Below are 10,774 nucleotides of genomic sequence, written 5' to 3'. Positions count from 1 at the left end.
TTTGTACTTACTTCTCTTCTGTTCCACCCAGTAACTGAAGCCTCAGGGCATCTCGCGAGTCCCAGGCCCCCGCCCTCTCCTCCGCACACGCTGCGGGGGAAGCACGAGAGCGTGGCTCGCTGCCAGCCGCAAGCTCGTCTTCCCCTTCCCCTTCCCCCTGCTGCCTTACCCTCCCTCTGCCCAGTGTTTCATCATAAGTTCTCCTGCTCATCCATAACGCAGCGCTGCGGAAACTCAGTAGTGAGAGGCTGGAAGGGCGATGCTTCCATTTCTCCGCCTGGAAGCCACCCTCTTGGCCTTTTCCCAGGCCAGATCCTTGATTGGCATCTAGCACACCACTTACCTCAATTCCTGGACTGTGGCGTGGATAGAATGGAAAAACCAAAGCCCCCTTGGGCTGATCTCCGTTTCCCTCTGATTTGCTTCGGAGCCGGGACTTCCTGGGAGCCTGCCGCAGAGCTGCAGTTGCTCCCCAGCCATCACCGCCAGCAGCATGTGCCCTTTCAGGTGTTCTGCCAGAGCCTCCTTTCAGTCTCGCCACCAGTGCTTGACCCCTTGGCCCTGGCCAGTCCGGCTGCACACGCTTGTGCATGCTGGCCGCTCACAGCAGGAGCAGACCCCCCTTGGAGCACGAGGTGACCTGCTTCGTCTGTGGAGCAGCACTTCTGCTCGGTGAATGTGCCCTGGTTGGCCACTCCGTTGCCGGTGCTCCAGTGCTCTTGCCCTCTGGAGAGAGCATTGCAGGCTCCCTCCGCCCCCCCCCAGTGGCTGCCCTGCTGCCTGGCAGGCCAATATGGAAATGAGCCTTCGAGATGCACAGCCCTGCAGTAGTAGGGCCTAATTTCTGTGTTGAATGGCAGAGTGTTTTACCACAAATCCATGGCAGTAAGGGAGGCAGCAGTATGGGAACCCTAAGCCTGGTGTGCTGGAAGCAAAATGCGCTCGTGAGCCCTTTTCTCTCTAGCCTAAAGGGGGGGATCGATCTCGGGTTTCTGTGGTGAATTCTAGGCTGTGATTGCAGACAAGTTTCTGGAGCAGCACCTGCCTAGCTGTATGGTTGGCTGGCGATGGTTCCGAGAGCTTGTTTTGACTGTTTGCTGGTGCAGGCAACCGAAACAGCCATCAAAACCCCTCATGTTCCTGGTGACTCCCCAGTTTCTTGGGCTGTGCGAGGAATGGCTTTGCCTCACCTGATTCCCTGGCCAATTCAGTGCACCGGGCTTCCCACGCTGTTCTAGCAGCTGCTGTGAGTCCATTTCTGCTGTGAGACAGCCTCCTGCTCCAACCATGCAGGGCCAGCTTGTGAGAAGGACAAGTTTTCTCCAAGACCCCAAGACTGGTGGAGGTCCCACCAGCACCCCAACCACGTCACACACTGCGTGGAGCACCCAAGAGGGTCAGAAGCAGGTTGCCAGGGCTCTGCATGTGAGCATGCGATAGCTTTTCCAAGGAAGATGCTTCCTGGGCTCACCTGCCCTTCCCAAGTCCTGGAGCCAGTGCTGCAACCTCTCCCACTGTCCCCTTTCGTGGGGCCCCCCTCTGACGAGGAACGGGGCTTTCCTCTTCCAGGACTCAAAGGGCAGCCCCTGCTCCTGCAGCTGCCCTGCTTGCAGGCCCGAAAACAGCTTCCTTTAGTCTCCTTGGTGATTGGACTGGGTGCTGCAGGAATGCTCCTGTGCCGGACGCTCCAGCCCCCTGGGGCTAGTGCATCACTCCTTGGATGAAGGCAGGAAAGGGAGCAGGGAGCACCCTCCCTGGGAAATGGCCCCTTCCCTTGTGTACATTCGGCACCGGAGGATCTCCGCCATGCGCTGCAGAGCAGAGGGCTTGCTTGGAGGCAGCTTGGCCCCGTCTGTCGGGCGCCGCATGGCTTGCAGCATGCTACCTACGTGGCTCTTCACCTCAAGAACCGCAGGCCTGTGGCAGGGACAGGGTTGAGCCTTTTGGATCAAGGAATCCAGTCAGGACTCTGCTTGCATGAGCACAAGGTGACAGCATTCAGTCCTTGGAATTGCTTGTGAATGCCAGAAACCCTGAATTGCAGCAACCGCCAGTCTAGACTTGAGTTTTGCTTCTGCTAATCCTTCTTTCAAACCACCTCTTTCACGGGAGCACAAATTAATCACGGCAAGTCCAATCTTCGGCTCATGCTGAACTAGCCACAACATCCACCCTGCATTCTGTCATTAAGCAGGAATAGAGCGCCCTCGAAGTGCATTGCGCTACAATTCCCATTGTGGCCAGATTTGGAATGCCGGGCATTATACAAATCTGCTCTGACTCCATCCCTCTATTTCTGCACCCACTTTTTTCTTCAACTAGAAAGCATGTACGTGACTGCAGGAGGCATTCCAAGCCCTGGGTGGATGTGATGGATTCCTTTCAAACCCCTGCTGGGTCCTCATGTTCCCTTGGGAGCTGGGGAGAGAGGATGGAGAGCAGCGTTCAGAGAGTGCATGCGCCCTGCGAGCCTGGCACACCCGGGCAGCTTTCTGCAGGGCCCTTAGAGAGCACCTTTCCTCACTGCTTGAGGTGCTCCCAGTAGCAATGAGAAACCTGATCTGAGCCACTGCAAGGCCACTTGGGGGGGGGGGGATTAAAGCTCCCTCCGTCCAGGACTGTGCTCAGGAGCGCGCTGCCCCTGCTGCCGTTTGCCAGCTGTGGTTAGAAAGAGGACAGCGTTTTGCAGGCCGTGCGGGGAGCAAAGGGGGGGGGGCACAGATCAGGTTTTTCGGAGCCCAAGCTAAGCTGCAATCAGCTTGGCCCTGTTGGCTGTTCCCATCCGTGCTCCTCTCCTGTGATGGAGGTTCAGCTTCAAACAGCCGTGGGCAAGGGGGGTTCAGCGTATCCACCCCGGCTCTGTTGTGCCCAGCACTTTCCCCCACCTCACATATGGTCAAAGGCTGAGGCTAGGAGAAAAGTGCCGGAGAGGCAAAACACGGGGCCCGTTTCCCTTTTCCACTGGTTTTCCAATAGCTCTATAAAGACCCTGCAAGAATTACTTCTGCTCTTGGTTCTCTGTATTGGCCAGCCCCTGCAAGGTGCCTTCACTCAGAAGTGTCTTTCCTGCACTTTAGTTTTGAAAGGCAGGGCGCCCAAAAGAGGCAAGGAAGGGCTGGGTAACCCTGAAGTTCATCCACTTCACGGGGAACATACCTGGACCTTGGTAAGGTGGTCTTTTAACGCGCAGCCTGTTCTTAAGATTCCATTTTCCCCAAGGACTCCCATCTGCCTGACAGGAGATTGATTCTTGCCCCACTCTAGTGATGGCTCTGCCCTGCCGGGACTTCTTTTTCCTTAGCCTGGTTCAGTTACGCTACAGTAGCCAGGAGAAATGGGGACATCGGGTGAGGAAGGAGAGGGTGCCACTCACCTTCGTGCGCCCACCTTTGTCCAGGTTAAAAGCAGAGCATCCTCTCCTGATCAACGGCCCTGTGGAATTTTGCGCCCCCCCCCCGCCCATTCTTTGTCCCCCAACAATTACTCTCTTGGCATAAAGGTTGCAGCCCTTAAAAGGCATGCGGGCCTTAAACCACTGCAGGTTTCAAGCAGCCCAACTCTGCTTCAGCTGCATTGCCTGACAAATATCCACTCCTCGAGCACAACCAGATGCCCTGCTTGACAGAGGACAGTTCTCTGTTGGAAGCTCTTGGAGGCAAATCCTGCGTTTGAAGGCTTCCTTCCGCTGGAAGGCTGTCTTGCTCAAATCCAATTAAAAGATAACGAGCTGTATGAAAGCAGAGCTTGACACTGCCTTCCACAGTTCGCACCTAGGCAACCGGTAAGTGCACATCACCCGGCCCATGCAGAAAGCATGGAAGTCGGCAGCCTCGTTGGGTCGGATTTTTGATGGTGCATGTCCTCCTTTTTAGCAGTGCAGGCATGGCTGCCCCTTGCCAGCTCGCTCTTCTCCCCCCGGCTGCTCTCGAGGTCTTTAGGGGTACCATTCCCCACAGCAGCCTAGTGGCTGGCCGGGGAAAGCTCAGGGCTGCAGGCGGCACGCTTGGAAGGCAGCCCCACCGGGCCGTCCTCCCGCCCCCCCCCCCCCCCCCCCAGTCCTGGGATGACTCAGAATCATGGAATAGAGTTGGAAGTGGCCACTGCACCCTCCCACTCAGAGGGCTGCCCATTTCCCCCTTGAATGTCTCTAGTGTGGGAGAGCCCCCCCCCCCATTGACACAGCCATTCTGCTCTGACAGTGAGGAAGCTTTTCCTGATGTCCAGCCTGAATCTGGGTTGTGGCAGCTTGAACAGATTATTCCCTGCCCTGCACTCTGGCATCAGCGAGAAGAGAGCTTGACCTTCCTCTTGTGACAGCCTTCGGGGTACTTCTAGAGGGATACCATGTCCCCCCTCTGTCTTCTCCTCTCAAGGCTGAACATGCCCAGTTCTCCCAGTGTCTCCTCGCAGGGCAGAGTTTCCAAACCCTGGACCATTTTTGTTTCCCTGCGCTGGACCCTCTCTAATTTACCTGCATCTATCTTAAATCTTGGTACCCATAACTGGACACTATTCTAGGTGAGGTCTGGCTAGTGAGGAGTAGAGAAGAACTACTACTTCTCGTGATTTGGAAGTAATACTTCCGTTAACATTTGCCCTTTTGCTGGCTGCATCACATTGTTGGCTCATGTTTAGCCTATTGTCCACAATTACTTCGAGATCTTTTCCTTTTGCAGTTTTCTCGAGCCAAGTATTCCCCATCTTGCCTTTGGTTCCTTTTTCCTAGGTGGAGGACTTGGCACTTGTCCTAATCAAATCGAACAAGGCTGGTCGCAAGGTAGGTGTGCTCGAAGGGCAAACCCAGTGAGCTCGGCCAGCAGCTTCCGCCCCACCAGGCCACCCGGGGGCCTGCAGGAGCATCCGTCTTGCTTGGCCGCCGTCGGCTCCTCCTGCCCGTGGGGGCGCCCCCCCCTGCAGTCAATACATCTCTCTCTCCGATGGGAAAGTTAATAAATTTAGCTCTAGATTAAAAGTATCGATCATTTCATTTGTAAATGATATATAAATAGGGGGCTGCACGGGCGGCATGTGAGCCGAGGCTGGCTGGAGCTGCCACGGGGCTGGCGGGGGAACGGCAGGCGCTGATCTGCATTCTGCCCGGCTGCAGGCATTGATTTCCTATTACTCTCCTTGCACCACCCAATAGCACATCATTCCAGGATCCGCTATTAATGGCCTTTTGATAAATAATCACTTGTAAGTCAATAAATTTTTATTAAAGAGTGTGGTGCTTTGATTTATGAAAATCCGACGGGGTTTGTCTGGGAGAAAAGGAATGTGGAATTGAAGCGGGCCCGCCATCCATCCGGCTGCCACCTGCCTTCCCCACACCCCCGTTTGCCATCCACTTGGCTCTCGCCGCCCACAACTCGATCTCGAAGCTGCTCTTTCCAACAAAGTCTAGGCTTAGCTGGGCGTGAGCCCAAGTTACGCTGCTGCCAGCGAAGCAGGTAAAACTTGGAACGCCGGGAAGAGTTTTGCATCACTTGGAAGCTTGAATGCAAAGAGCTGGGAGAAGCATTGGAGGATGCGAGGGTCCGGGTGCTCATTCTGTGCTTCTGGGTACTCGGGTGTGAAGCCCATTCTGACCCAAAAGCCACGACAGGAAACACCGGCGTAAGGAAGAAAATTGGACACAAATCACAGGAAAGATGCCCAGTGTAGTAGCTAAGCTCACTCGCCCACCCCACCTCCTACTCTGGCATTATTCCCAGCTGGTTAAATGGAAGAGAAGCTTTAAAATATTTCTTTCAGTAGGCAGGGCTGGTCTCAAGGCAGGTGTGCTGCCCAGGGCACACAGTATAATTATTACTGCATCTATGTCCCATCTTTTTTCCTCTTGAGAGGAAAATTGCAGAGTGCCATTTTATCTTCACCACAACAGCCCTGTGAGGTAGGGTAGGCTGAGAGTGAGTGACTGGTCCGAAGCCACCCTGCGCGCTTCCTGGCTGAGCGGGGATTAGAACCTGGCTCTCCCAGGTGCCCAGTCCAGCTCTCTCGCCACAAGCAGGGCCCAGCAGCAACCCCGTCCCTCCCGTGCAGCTTCCCTTCTCAGCTTCTCCCTATCCCTTGCCTTCCTCTGGCCCAGAAGATGGTGCTGGTGAGGAGAGAGGCAAATGGCCTCCGGCAAAAGCGGCTGAGGCCAAGGCGGCAAGAGGGCGGGATCCCCAGGGCAGGCATTCGGCCCCGAGTTGTGCGGTTGCGGGAACGGAAAACCCTGGATGGGCACTGCACATGGCGCTGCCTACTGGCAAAGTCCACAACGGCTGCAGGTAAGTTTATTTTCTCCAACTGAACAGCTGTCAAAAGGTGGGCTGTCAAATGCGCCCAAAGGCGTGAATCAGTTTGGCTCACGAAAAGGTTTCTGTTTAGCTCAGTGCTTCGTTCTCCCCACTTTATGGCAAAGTCTTTGCTTTTTATGGGATTTTTGGACTCATGCCCTAAAGATGATCTTCCTTTTGATCCTAATTCTAAGAATTCCTTAGATTCTGCCACCTTGGGAATATGCAAAAGTGCAAGCCACTTGCATTTACAGAAGGAGTTGCTTTTGATAGCTGTCAAAAATAAACTGCCATTTAAAAATGGGATTTAGAAAGTACTTTTTTAAAGTCTGTGTTTTTGGTATGAAACTATGCAGGTACCAAATAGTTTGGAGAGCCCATGGGAGTTGGTGCTTGTGGCAGGGAGGGGGAAAGTGAGTGCCAGGCGCTCCCAAGTGCCTTTGGTACTTTGGGGGCAGCTGGGAACGGTGGCCACCTGAGACATGCCTGAGGAGGGCCTTGCCGTTTCTGCCCAGCAGGTTCCCCACCACTTCCCTGGACCCACAAATGGTTGCAGCACCTGAGCTTGGGCACAAACCCATCCCAGGTCCAACAGCTCTTTGGATAACCCATGGATTGTCAGAGCAACTTATAAGCCACCCAAGGGGACATGGTGCTGGTTTTCATGCCATGCTAGCCCACTGTTGTTTGTACATCGTGGTGAACACAGTTGCGTTCAGGCAGTTTGAAATACGACGTTTCATGACTCCTCTCAGAGTGGCTGCCTGCACTGCCTCAGCGTTCTCATTCAGCCCTGTAGCCAGGGAACAATCCTCAAATTCAGCTCTGAAAGTTTCCCAGTTGCTGCTACAATCCCCACCGATTTCCATCCCCTGCGGGGGAGGTATGCAATTCATGGCAGCCATGCGGTCGGTAGGCCTCACAGCCCTCCAGCAGCAGAAAACGCGCAATGAACGGTCTCGAGCTGTAACTCCCAAATCAGTGCTGTGTCCCGGGACTGCCGCACTCCAAACAGGAGGCTCTGTCCAGATTCAAGTCACTCCTGACGCCACGTTTCAGTTGCCATTGTACGGTGGATTGGTATTAAAATATAGGTTATCGTGTTGTCTGAACTCAAGGGTGCTACAAGCATCCATGGTTTGTTGAAGGGTTATTCATTACGGTTTACCATTTTGGCTGGCCATCTCTTGAAGATGTTACTGATTTGGAGGTCTGTTGCCCATTTTAAAGTCCAAGGTGAAAGAGAGAAGGAAGATGGAATCTCTTTTGTCATACTGAACTGGAAGCAAGAAAAAGAGTAAAATTAACCCTGGACAATGCCTATGGCATCAGAGGGCTGGGTGGGGCTTTAGAGCTCATCCAGGCCAACCTTCCCTGTTTAACTCCTGCCTGCAGGCCAATCCGATCCTCCTCCAAGCAGGTGCAACAGAAATCAGCTGTTGCAAATGGCTGGAAAAGTAGATATTTTATCCAAAATGCTGCTAGTGGATTCCCATGTTTGAGTTTCCTCATAGTCCTTTTACAGGTATTTCAGGGGCATCCTGTCACTGGCTTTTTCACAGCCCTAAAGCTGGCATTCGTGTGCATTCTCTTCCATGATTCCATTTGAAGCACCGTGTTTCTACATTCTCCTAAGCCATCATGGAAGGGCTTGTGCCTCAAAAGCAGGGCTTTATAAATGAATAAAACCAGGCAAACAGGAACTGGTAAGCCGGCCCTGCCTGCAGAATGACAAAGCCAACGAGGTATTTCTGGCATTAACTTCGTTAGCCTCTTGGTGGGGTCAAGACTCCTTCCTTTGCCTGCAGATTTAGATCACAGTTTGAATAAGTGCTTTTTGATTTTGTCTGACACGGGGCTTGCTCTGTTTTTTTTGTTGGTGTTGGTGTTTTACGGCTTTGCTATTTGATTATTTATCGAACCTGTGGGCTTTGCTGTGCATTTTTTGCCGTACATTTTTAACTTTTTCTGTTCATGAAACACACTGGGGGAACTCCCTTTGGCACGAAGTGCATGGGATAAAGGAAGTTTTGTCTTGAACAGATTGCTCTTCGGGGCCACTTCGCACATTTACTGGGTTCCAGCTGTCACGGGGGAAAGAAGCTGGGTTCCCACCACAAGATTTCCCTAATTACCCCTCTTGTGTGCAGATTTCTGTGCCATCCAGGCCCAGTGGAGCATTTTGAGGTGCATGCTAACTCCTAGCCACATTTTCAGCTGCATGCTAACTGCAGCCTGCAGACGCTTTGGCAAAAAAAGGTGGGTTTAATCATTGGAAACAGAAGAAAACGAAGGCATGGTTTTGCGTACAAGATGCAACTTGATGTCCAGCGGCCTTCCCCATCCCATCACTCAGTTGCAGCCCCACAGATGGGACTTGTAGGACAACGCAACCGGAGATGCCTGGTTGGGAAGTGCTTCTGGAAGACAGGCGCCAATTCTGAGAGAACGGCATTGCCCTTCGAGTGGCTATGCGCTTCATTTCAGCTGGGAGGGAGGGCTCTGGCGAGGTGGGCCAGGTGACTGGGTGGGTGGCCCCTGTTGCTCACCCTTCTTAGGGGCCCTTACCGTTACCAGTCCTCAGGTGGCCATGGCCCTTCAGAGATGGGGTGAGCCAGAAGCATGGACTCTCCCTGGGCAGAGCTTCGGACAAGGCCTGTAACGCGGGGCAGCTGGGCACCCCCGTCTGAGCCATCGACCAGTGGCAAGGGGCCAGCAAAGCTCACGCTCCGATTGCTTTTGGAGCCTCCGAGCAGACTGGAAAGGGTGGCCATGCCCAGGACTCCCCTCACCGGGGCGGGCTCCTTCCCGGCCAGCCTGGGCAGCTGAGCCACAGCCCGCTCCCTCCCCGTGGCACCAGACCTCGGGGCCCGAGCAGGCCTGGCAGCCCCCCCCCCCCCGGGCCATTTGTCATCCTCCCCGGCGGTGCGGAGCCCTTTTGCCACCTGCTGTATTTTTCTTCCTGTGCTGACGGCATGGCAGACAGGTGTTAAACTACTTAATCACTTTAAAATTGTTTTAATTTTCTGTTTTGTATTGATCTCTCCAGCACCAATTAATCAGCTCACTGGACCAGGCAGTTAGTACATTAAAAATTGTCAGCTACGCTGAACAGCTTAGAAAATGTCAAAAACATATTCCAGAGGCAAGAGGAGAACTGGCTGGCCTGAGAGCCGCTTGGCCGTGGTTATGGGGAAGTGAGCAGGGGATTTGGCCGGAGCAGGTCTGATCCTGGTATCCCTTGCAGTGAGCAGCAGAAGCCAAGCTGGCTCCCCACACGGTTAGGTTTGCAGACCCCATAATTCATGGGCCACACTGGCTGATGGGAGTTTCAGTCCCATCGGCTGGGACACCACTTTTCCCTACCCCAACTTTCCGTGGGTGGTGCAGGATCAAGACCCATGGGCTTTGGGACACCCGGCCATTTCCCCTGAAACACAAAGCATTATTCTCGTTCCAAAAAATGAAAAAGATGAGAATCAAGCCCACCTCAGCTCTCACAATCAAAGTCCCCGTCTCCCACCCCAGTCACCTCTAGCCTCAGAAACGAGCACGGCAAGTGAGCTGTTTCAAAACCGTTTCTGGTTTGCATCCTGTTCATGAGACAGCTCAGCTTTTCACAAGTCCACCTCCTTCCCCTTGACATGCTGTGTAACTTCTGTTTTGCCCCAATGCTTGGCATGCTTTGACTAGCGAGGGAAAAAGGCCGAAATTCCCTTTCCATTCCTGCTCTTCTTAGACAATGCTGCCTTCACCCCGCACACATTAAAAGTCCCTTTGCACCAGCCGAAAAACTGGCGTTTGCCACGTACACTGTCAGACCTCCCGAATACTAGAACTTTTTGAAAGAGGTGATGAGTATATTTAATGACAAAAGGTGGGATATGACATTTATTCTATCCTAAAAGCAAGCCAACGTACGGACAACATTCTGGGGGTGCCCCGTTCCTTTTCAATCACTCTTGGATTGAGAGGAAGGGGGATATGCAGGGATGGGCATGAAAAAGGACTGACGCTTTTTTGTTTCCTATCCGAATCAGGGACACACTGAGCACCGCTGGCGAACCCTCTCAGTGCTGTCTCCATCTTTGAATCTGGGAGTCCGAACTACCTTTTGCCCCTCAGAGACCGTGTGGGGCCTGTTGAAGTGGTACCTAAATATACATTTCAATATGAAGAGCCATCATGAAACCCTCCAGGCAGCTAATAGATTCTGCCTACCTCTTTGTTTGCAAAGGGGAAACAATACCTGTTTGCTAGGTGAAATGTTACCTATTTTATCAATAGCTACATGTTTGTGATACATTTTTTGTTTGCTTGTCTTTGCATGTGAAAATGTAATGCCATTTATTTTACAAATAAAAACAGGATTAGGGACATAAATGGAGGGATGTAGACTTTTTGCTTCAAATAGCTGAACAACCTTCAGCCCAAGGAAATGCTTATTGAAACATTCTCTCTCTCTCTCTCTCTCTCTCTCTCTCTCTCTCTCT

The sequence above is a fragment of the Varanus komodoensis genome, unplaced genomic scaffold (genome assembly GCF_004798865.1).
Source record: "Varanus komodoensis strain SLA01 unplaced genomic scaffold, ASM479886v1 scaffold30, whole genome shotgun sequence".
Lineage (NCBI taxonomy): Eukaryota > Metazoa > Chordata > Lepidosauria > Squamata > Varanidae > Varanus > Varanus komodoensis.
This window is presented reverse-complemented; position numbering follows the sequence as displayed.